The sequence below is a fragment of the Arachis ipaensis genome, chromosome B9 (genome assembly GCF_059453495.1).
Source record: "Arachis ipaensis isolate K30076 ecotype BB chromosome B9, ASM5945349v1, whole genome shotgun sequence".
Classification (NCBI taxonomy): domain Eukaryota; kingdom Viridiplantae; phylum Streptophyta; class Magnoliopsida; order Fabales; family Fabaceae; genus Arachis; species Arachis ipaensis.
Window position 1 is genome coordinate 122,925,615 of NC_142444.1, and position 10,094 is coordinate 122,935,708.

Below are 10,094 nucleotides of genomic sequence, written 5' to 3' on the forward strand. Positions count from 1 at the left end.
AGTGACTCTTTTACTCAGCTGGCCCACTTGTGTCTCCAAATTTCTAATGGAGGACCTTGTTTCATTCATGAAACTTAAAGTGGCCTTAGATAGATCAGAGACTATATTTGCTAAGCTAGATGGATTCTGCTCAGAATTCTCTATCTGTTGCTGAGTGGATGATGGAAAAGGCTTGCTATTGCTAAACCTGTTTCTTCCACCATTATTAAAGCCTTGTTGAGGCTTTTGTTGATCCTTCCATGAGAAATTTGGATGATTTCTCCATGAGGGATTATAGGTATTTTCATAGGGTTCACCCATGTAATTCACCTCTGCTATTGCAGGGTCTCAGGATCATAAGCTTCTTCTTCAGAATATGCCTCTTTAGTACTGTTGGATGCAGCTTGCAATCATTCAGACTCTGAGAAATCATATTGACTTGCTGAGTCAATATTTTATTCTGAGCCAATATGGCATTCAGAGCATCAATTTTAAGAACTCCCTTCCTCTGAGGCGTCCCATTACTCACAGGATTCCTTTCAGAAGTGTACATGAACTGGTTATTTGTAACCATGTCAATGAGTTCCTAAGCTTCTGCAGGCATTTACTTTAGGTGAATGGATCCACCTGTAGAATGGTCCAATGACATCTTTGATAACTCAGACAGACCATCATAGAATATATCCAGGATGGTCCATTCTGAAAGCATGTCAGAAGGACACTTTTTGGTCAGTTGCTTGTATCTCTCCCAAGCTTCATAGAGGGATTCACCTTCTTTCTATTTGAAGGTTTGAACATCCACTCTAAGCTTGCTAAACTTTTGAGGAGGAAAGAACTTCGTTAAGAAAGCCGTGACTAGCTTATCCCAAGAGTTCAGGTTATCTTTAGGTTGAGAGTCCAACCATATTCTAGCTCTGTCTCTTATAGCAAACGAAAAAAGCATAAGCCTGTAGACCTCGGGATCAACCCCATTGATCTTAACAGTATCACAGATTTGCAAGAATTCAGTTAAGAACTGAAAAGGATCTTCAGATGGAAGTCCATGAAATTTGCAATTCTGTTGCATCAAAGAAACTAATTGAGGCTTTAGCTCAAAATTGTTTGCTCCAATGGCAGGGATTGAGATGCTTCTTCTATGGAAGTTGGAATTTGGTGTAGTAAAGTCACCAAGTATCTTCCTTGCATTGTTATTATTTTTGGTCATGTCTCCTTCTTTTTCGAAAATTTCTGTCAGATTTTCTCCAGAGAGTTGTGCTTTAGCTTCCCTTAGCTTCCTCTTCAGAGTCCTTTCAGGTTCAGGATCAGCTTCAACAAGAATGTTCTTATCCTTGTTCCTGCTCATATGAAAAAGAAGAGAACAGAAAAGAAAATATGGAATCCTCTATGTCACAGTATAGAGATTCCTTATATGAGTATAAGAAAAAAAAAGAGAATTCGAACACAGAAAGAGGGAGAGGGTTCGAATTTTTGAGAAGAAGAGAAGTGTTAGTAGATAAATAAATAATTAGAAGAGGATGAGAGATGGAAGAATTCGAAAATTAGAAAAAGGGAAAAGAAAAACATTTTTGTTTTTATTTTATTTATTAATTAGTATTCGAAAATTAAAAAGAGAAATAAAATTAAAATTAAAATTTGAAACAGTTAGTTAATTAGAAAGAATTTTGAAAAAGGGTGAGGAATTTTCGAAAATTAGAGAGAGAAAAGTAGTTAGGTGATTTTGAAAAAGATAAGAAACAAACAAAAAGTCAATTAGTTAGTTGAAAAAGATTTGAAAATTAATTTTGAAAAGATAAGAAGTTAGAAAAGATTTTGAAATTGATTTTGAAAAAGATGTGATTGAAATTTATTTTGAAAAAGATTTGAAAAAGAAATTTAAAAAGATTGGATTTTGAAAATTAAAGTTGATTACTTGACTAACAAGAAACTAAAAAGATATGATTCTAGAGTTTAAAGATTGAACCTTTCTTACTAGGCAAGTAACAAACTAAAAATTTTTTGAATCAATCACAATTAATTGTTAGCATTAATTTCGAAAATATGAAATAGAAATAAGAAAAAGATTTTGAAAATAAATTTTGAAAATTTCGAAATTATGAAAGAAAAAATGAAAAAGATTTGATTTTTGAAAAAGATTTGAAAAAGATAGAATTTTTAAATTGAAAATTTGACTTGACTCATAAGAAACAATTAAATTTTAAAAACTTTTTGACTAAGTCAAACCAAATTTTCGAAAATTTATGAGAGAATAAGGGAAAGATATATTTTTTTATTTTTAAATTTTTAATGATGAAAGAGAAAAACAATGAAAAGACTCAAAATATGAGAATTCAAGATCAAAACACATGATGCATGCAAGAACATTTTGAATGTCAAGATGAACACCAAGAACACTTTGTATGTCAAGATGAACATCAAGAACTTATTTTTGAAAATTTTTAAGAAAAGAAAAACATGCAAGACACCAAACTTAGAAATTTTCAAACTTTAGACACTAACAAATTGAAAATGCATATGAAAAACAAGAAAAGACACAAAACATAAAAATGCAAAGATCAAACAAAGCAAATCATCAAGAACTACTTGAAGATTATGAAGAACACCATGCATAAATTTTCAAAAATTTTAATAAAATTAAAAAGATGCAATTGACACCAAACTTAAAAATTGACACAAGACTCAAACAAGAAACACAAAATTATTTTTGGTTTTATGGTTTTATAAATTTTTTTGAGATTTTTCGAAAATTATTTGGAAAAAGAAAAATAAGGATTTCAAAAATTTTTTTTATGAGAATTCCAGGAATCATGCAGTGTTAGTCTAAAGCTCCGGTCCAGGAATTAGACATGGCTCACTAGCCAGCCAAGCTTTCAGTGAAAGCTCCGATCCAAAACACTAGACATGGCCAATGGCCAGCCAAACTTCAGCAGATACAAATCAGGCATATAACAGCTGATTAGATGAGAGTCCAAGGGCTCTTGCTATGATAAGTGGAAGCCTCAGTCCAAAAATTTAGACATGGCTTGACAGCCAGCCAGGCTTCAACAAATCATGAAGAAACTCTAGAATTCATTCTTAAAAATTCTGAAGTCATAGAATAATTTATTTATTTAAATTTTTTTTTGAAAATTTTTTTTCGAAAATAACAAGAATAAAAACAAAAACTTAAAATTAAAATAAAATTACCTAATCTGAGCAACAAGATGAACCGTCAGTTGTCCAAACTCGAACAATCCCCGACAACGGCGCCAAAAACTTGGTGTACGAAATCGTGATCGTTCATTCCTTGGTAACGGTGCCAAAAATTTAATACGCACGTTCATAATCTTAGTTCTTTGTCACAACTTCGCACAACTAACCAGCAAGTGCACTGGGTCGTGACAAACCCCAATTTGACGGTTTGTTTTGCCTTGAATTTAGAACATTTTGATAACCTTTTATCACATTTAGCCTAAGAATTAGCATGGTTTTGTTATCTCTTCCATGATTGTGCTTAAGTGTAAAAACATGCTTTTTAAGCCTTATTTTGGTGAAATCTAGTTTCTGTTTGATTCCATAAGATGCCTTGATGTGTTTGCTAGTAACCGCAGGCTTAAATAGGCTAGGCATGGATCAAAGGAAGCAAGGAAGGAAGCATACAAGTGGAGAGAAGCATAAAAAGTCAAAGAAGCAAAGTCAGCCATGCACGCGCACGCGCACAAGGCGCTCGCGCGCACATTACAGAATCGACCAGGGACGCGCACGCGCACCATGCGCGCACGCGCCGATGCTGGCACATGACCTCATTAATGCAACACGTGCCTGGCGATTTGAGGGGGTTTCTGAACCCATTTTTGGCGCCAAATTGCTAAAGGAAAGGAATAAAAGGATGAAGGATTAAGGGGAAGGCATCATTATCACTTAGGATTTTTCATACTTTAGAAGTTAGTTACCAATTAGTTGAGTTGGAGCTTTGTAGTTAGTTTCTAGAGAGAAAAGCTCTCCCTTCTCTCTAGAATTAGGATTAGGAATTAGGGTTAGATTAGGATCTCATAGTTCTGGGTTTAATTCAAGTCTCCTTCTACTTCTACCTTCAATTGATGATTGCTACACTTTGGTTCTTCTCTCTATCCCTATTCTCTTGTTGTAATTTCTCTTATTTTGTTTCTAGGTTTTGTAATTGAGATACTCTTGTTCTCTCTATTTTCTTTCAATAATGCAATTTGAGGTAATTCATGATAATTGTGATTTCCTTGATTGTTGTTGTTAATTCTTTACATTCAATTGTAGTTAGAATTCATTCTTGTTGTGATTGACTATACTTTTCTCTTGTGCCCTCCAAGTGTTTGATGAAATGCTTGGTTGGATTTTAGTATAGATTTTGTTCCTCTTGGCCTAGGTAGAGTAATTAGTGACACTTGAGTTATCTAATTCCTTTGTTGATTGATAATTGGAGGGATTGCTAATTGGTTTGGAGTGCACTAAAGCTAGTCTTTCCTTGGGAGTTGGCTAGGACTTGTGGCTCAAGTCAATTCATCCACTTGACTTTCCTTTAATTAGTAAGGGTTAACTAAGTGGTAGCAATGAACAATTCTCATCACAATTGAGAAGGATAACTAGGATAGGACTTCTAATTTTCATACCTTGCCAAGAGCCTTTTATAGTTGTTAGTTTATTTTCATTGCCATTTACTTTTCATGCTTCTTATCCAAAACCCCAAAATAACTCATAACCAATAACAAGACACTTTATTGTAATTCCTAGGGAGAACGACCCGAGGTCCAATACTTCGGTTTATAAATTTTAGGGGTTTGTACTAGTGACAAACAATCTTTTGCATGAAAGGATTATTGTTTGGTTTAGAAACTATACTTGCAACGAGAATTCATTTGTGAAATTCTAAACCATCAAAAATCCAATCGTCAAAATGACGCCGTTGCCGGGGAAGATGGCAATGGTGTTATGTTATTGGTTATTGTACATATGTGAATAGTGTAAATAGTTTGTCTTTTGCTTGTTTACTAGATTTTGTTAGTTTTATTTTGTTTTTCCATAATGAATTCTCACTTTGGCTATGAGTTTGGCTCTAATTGTGTTGTAGGGAATGTGAACTTCAATGCTAACATGTACCAAGGATGGAACACTACAAGATGGGAGGAGCCTCAAGGAATTAATCACCCCTATTGGCATCAACCTCCGAACACTTATAGGTATAATTCTCATCCTAATGCATGTCAATCCAATGGCTATGGTGAATCACCTTGTGACTTCCAAGCACCGCCACCATATGCCTATGACACTCACCCTCAACATGAACCTCAACCATTCTCACAAGCCTTTCATCACCAAACACCACCCTATGATCCATATCCATCATATAACCCATCATCCACACCATATTTTTATGGCCATTATGAGCAAGAACCTTTAGAACCACCACAACCCTATCAAGATTACTACCATGAACCACCTCAACCCTCACCATCTCCATACCCTTACCAAGAAGAACCACCTTCCTACCATGAACTCTCCCTCCAAAATAATGAACTTTCCTATTCACCCCAAGCCCCAATAGACGATCCTCTCACTTTGTTACTCCAAGGACAAGAAGCCATGAAGCGGGATACACTTGAGTTTGTGACCAATTTGACCAAGGTGGTGCACACTTTAGCCCACCAATGCTTGAATACTCAAGGTACTTCCGTGACCACATGTGAAAAGTCAAAAGAAGAGCAAAGTATGAAGGTGGAATTAGAGAATTCGGTGGAGAAAGAGGAGTCAAATTTTGTATTGGAGCAACTAGAGGAACCTATAATCATTGAAGAAAAGGAAGAAGTGGTTGAAGATTTAGGAGATGTTAAAAGTCCAAGGGAATGTAGTCTCATGGAGCACTCTTCCAAGGAGCTTGATATTGAAGTTGAAGAAGGTGCGCAACCTCCAAGGCATATCATCGTTGGAGACTTGGAAGAGGCTTATCAAGAGATGGATTCAATCATGGATGAATTTCTCTCCACAATGGAATCCTCTCCCATTAGACATGGAGTTGAAAGTATAAAAGAGTGTGCACAACCTCCCATACCCTTTGTGAGCAATGAGAAAGAGAGCTACCAAGAGGAAAACGTTGGCATGGTGTATATCGAAATTGAAGAATATGAAGAGGTTGACCAAGAAATGGATTTATTCATCAATGAATTTCTATCCAAAATTGAACCACCTCCCATTAGGCAAGAAATCAAAGTTCTTGAAGACAACACCAAGCTATGTGATAAAAAGGGAAAGGTTGAAATCAAGGAAGCCCGCAAAGAGGTGGAAATACACAAAGAAGAGCACAAGGAAGTAGACCTTGCATTGTCTAAGTGTGGGGAGGTCTCCCTTCCCGAGTCACCATCCAACACAACATTCAAGTGGGTAAAATTCTTATCCATAAGCTTCACTTTCTCGCTTGAATATGGTTTGATTGAAAATGATGGTCAACTTAGAGCTCTTTGTGGAGTTAAAAGTATAAGAAAGTTGTGCAGTGGTTGGAAATATCATTCTAAGCCCATGATGGTTGTAAGCTCCACATTCAAGAACAATGGTTGGTGTAGAACCAAATTGCATGGGTCTAGGAAGCTGTTTGGAAGCTTCTTTGAGAATTCTACATGTCAACCACCCGGAAAGAAAATGTACAAAGATCGAATCAAAGACAGGTGTGAAGATAAGATATGGGATCCCGGTTCGCTATGTAAAGACCAACTATGGGGACTCATATCTTGGGTAGAACTTTGCCCAAGTTTGATGAATATGGTTGGAAATTCTGTCAACCAATTGAGGAGCAAAGATCCTTGGAGATTCAAGGATGAGTACAAACATAAGCCACCATGACAATAAGCATCTCAAAATGTCCAACTTAAGGACTTAAACTAAAAGTGCTAGGTGGGAGACACCCCACCATGGTAAACTCTTTCCATTCCCTTTTAAATTTGCCTAATAAGTGATTTGAGTTACCATTGTAGGTAGATGTTTCATACAAATTTGTTTGTACAATTTAATTGTTAGCTTAGTCACATGCATGTTGTGTTTAGTAGTAGATGAATAATATCGAAAATTGCATTTTTTGTGAATTCTATGATGGTTGAGTGAATAAGAGTTGTGAACACTAAGGGGAGCCCCAGCAAAAAAAAAAAAAAAACCAAGGAGGGGCGCAGACGCGCACTACATGCGGGCGCGCCGACTGTTAGATCCTGGAAGTTTGCGCGGACGCGCACCCGCCGCGTCCGCGCCGATTTGCTGCTGCAGATGATTGGGCCAAACCACAGAGAGTTAAGCCATTTCTGGGCTAACTCTAGGCCCAGGCCCAACCCCATCTGCGCGAGCGCGCGCATCGCGCCAGCGCGCCATTTCACAAATTCGTCAATGTACGCGGACGCGCACTTGCCGCGCGTGCGTCCTTGCGCGGTGCCACCAAACTAGGCCATGGACCAGAGAGTTGGGCATGCCTCAAGCCCATTCTAAGCCTAAGGCCCAATCTCATGCACGCGTGCGCGCCTGGTACGCGCAAGCGTGGATCTCCATCCCCCTCAATTCACGCGGACGCGTATATGCCGCGTGCGCGCAAACCTCGTGGCGCGACTCCCAGGCCATTCTCCAGAGAGTTAGGCCTGAGTTGGGCCAACTCTAAGCCCCTGGCCCAACTCCATGCACGCGTGCGCACATGGTACGCGCAAGCGTCCTTCCCTCTTTTTGCTCATCCCCGCTTAAGCGCGTTGTACGCGCACGCGTAGGGACCACATTCTATCAATGGGCGCGGACGCGCAAGGTGCGCGCACGCGCCAATTCAAAAATCGGGATAACCCTAGCTTGCGAGGCACACTGCGCAGTCGCGCAACCCCTCCCCCCCCAACCTCTATCTTCTTCTCCTCGCCCCATCTGTCATCACGGCAGCAGCACCGCCTCCGCCGCCGCGCCATCTTCACCGCCGGCGACTCGCCCTCCCTCACCCTCAACCCCTCTTCCCTTCTCACCACTACCCGTTCTCTCTCTCTCCCTCTCACTCCTCTCAACCACGCCGTGACCAATCCCTCCGCCGCCACCCCGTCTTCACTGCCGGCGGCGCGCTTCCCCCTCTCTGCCCCCTACACATCCTCCTTTCCTTCTCCCCTCTCACCATCACCCTTCCCCCTCCCCTCAGTTTCTCATCCCTTCGGCCGAACCACCGCGCCACCGTTCACGGCGGTGCCAGTCTGTCTCCGCTGCCCCCTGCCTTATCGTCGTTCCCCCCTTTTTTTTTCATTTTCGGTTTTGCCGGCTCCCAGGTTCCTGCTCCATTTCTGCTATCTCTGTTTCTATTTTTCCCTTCTTATTTGTTCAATTATGTTAGTTCCTAGAATTGCATGTTAATTAGCTAAATTCCAATTTTGCATGTTAGGTTAGATAGAAATAATTGCGGTTAGGTAGCTAGGACTGGATAGAGGATTCTAGGCCTGATAAGTGCTCCGTATGTGCTTACTTGCTGTTTGTCTGTTTGACTATTGTATGCTGCTTTTGGACTGCTTTTGCTGTACCACTGCTGCTGTGCTTAATTGATGCTGCTTTCTTACTGTTTGTGCCATTCTGCTATCCGGGAACGTCCAATTTTAAGCCGGAATGCTGCCCGATTTTCAAGGAAATTAGTTTCCTTTTGACCTTTATTTCAGTTTTGGGCAAATTCCCGTTTCCTTTTTGACTTCCCGGATTTGCACAATCATCGTGAACATGAACCGCAATTTCTCGTTCAATTGAGCTTATATATCATCATATCACTAATCCACTTTTCTCACTCACTAATTTCTTTCACCATTTTACTTACACTCACTTTTCACCCTCTTTAACAATTCTTTCATGGATATGATGATATTAGTGCCTTTTGCATATAAGGTGTTACCTTTAATGAGGATTACGGTTTTGGTTCATTCACTTATGCTTACTTGTTCACTTTTACATATTCAGTACAACATCATGATTGCTCTTTGGTAATGGTATCCTGAAATTGTCTTCTTTGTTACATGCTAAATGTTTTATATATTCTATCACATTTTTTCAGGATGTCGGATAAAGGCAAAGCCATAGCCACCGCCTCCAAAAAGAGAAAACACTCTACCCCCTCCATTCCTTCCATCTACAAGAACTATGCCAGGAATCCATTGCAGGACGAGGATAAAGAGAATCAGCAGTTGCCTTCTACCAATCCTGGCAAATTCCCCAATCTCTACTGTGAGCTTCGGTTCTCTAGGTATCGAACCACGAAGCTAAATATTGAGAAGAAGTTGCTCCTACCTAATGATGTGAGACGGCGCATTAATGGTCGGATCCTTGAGTTAGGTATTGATTTTGTTGACCGGGATTTGGGTGACATTAATATATCTTGGGTGAAGGAATTCTACTGCAACTTCTTCCGTCCGACCTTGGATTCAGTTCAGGTAAGGGGTAGAGAGATTCTGCTCACCGAGACCGCCATTGGGGAGGCACTTCATTGCCGACACATTCCACATGACCAGTGTGCCCATCATCAGGCTGAGATAGCCATCCATACCATGACTTTTGATTATGAGGCGCTTCGGCGCGTGATTGGGATACCGGAGGCTTCATGGGTTATGGATGCGGGCAACACCAAGCCAAAGGGGATGTTATTCACTCATTTGACTAGGGAGGCCAAGACTTGGCAGATGATCTTCGCCCACTACGTCCTGCCTACCACCCACTTTTCTGAGGTCCCCATGGAGATGCTTCTGCTGATCGGGTGTGTTATGGAAGGGAAGGATGTCTCCTTCCCTAGACTTATCCGACAGTGCATGTGGCGGGCGCATATTCGTGGCCTACTTCCGTTTCCTACATTGGTCACGAGTATGGCAGCCCTGGCTGATGTCCCGTGGTTCGATGACGATGTGCGACCACCACCAGCTGATGTAAATGACAGGGAGATTACTATCCCCTGGGGTGTTTGGGTGCACGAGAAGCCACCTGCTAGCCGCCGCTCTCGGGCTAGGGCTGTCATAGGGACACCTTCACCACCAGCCCCTGCAGCTGGCCCATCATCTTCTACAGCCGCAGCTCCTCCACCATCTACCGACCCTCCAGCAGCACCTGAGCCTACCTATCTTCTGGTCCAGCGTCTCTTCCGG

The 10,094-nt window shown here is 40.5% G+C and overlaps 1 non-coding gene across 1 annotated transcript; it reads left to right on the forward strand.

Moving 5' to 3' along the window:
* The first annotated feature begins 682 nt into the window (after positions 1–682).
* On the forward strand, positions 683–790 carry LOC148546174 (small nucleolar RNA R71). The gene has a single exon (XR_015901124.1). It is a non-coding gene; the product is annotated as a small nucleolar RNA R71 (small nucleolar RNA).
* Positions 791–10,094: the final 9,304 nt, after the last annotated feature.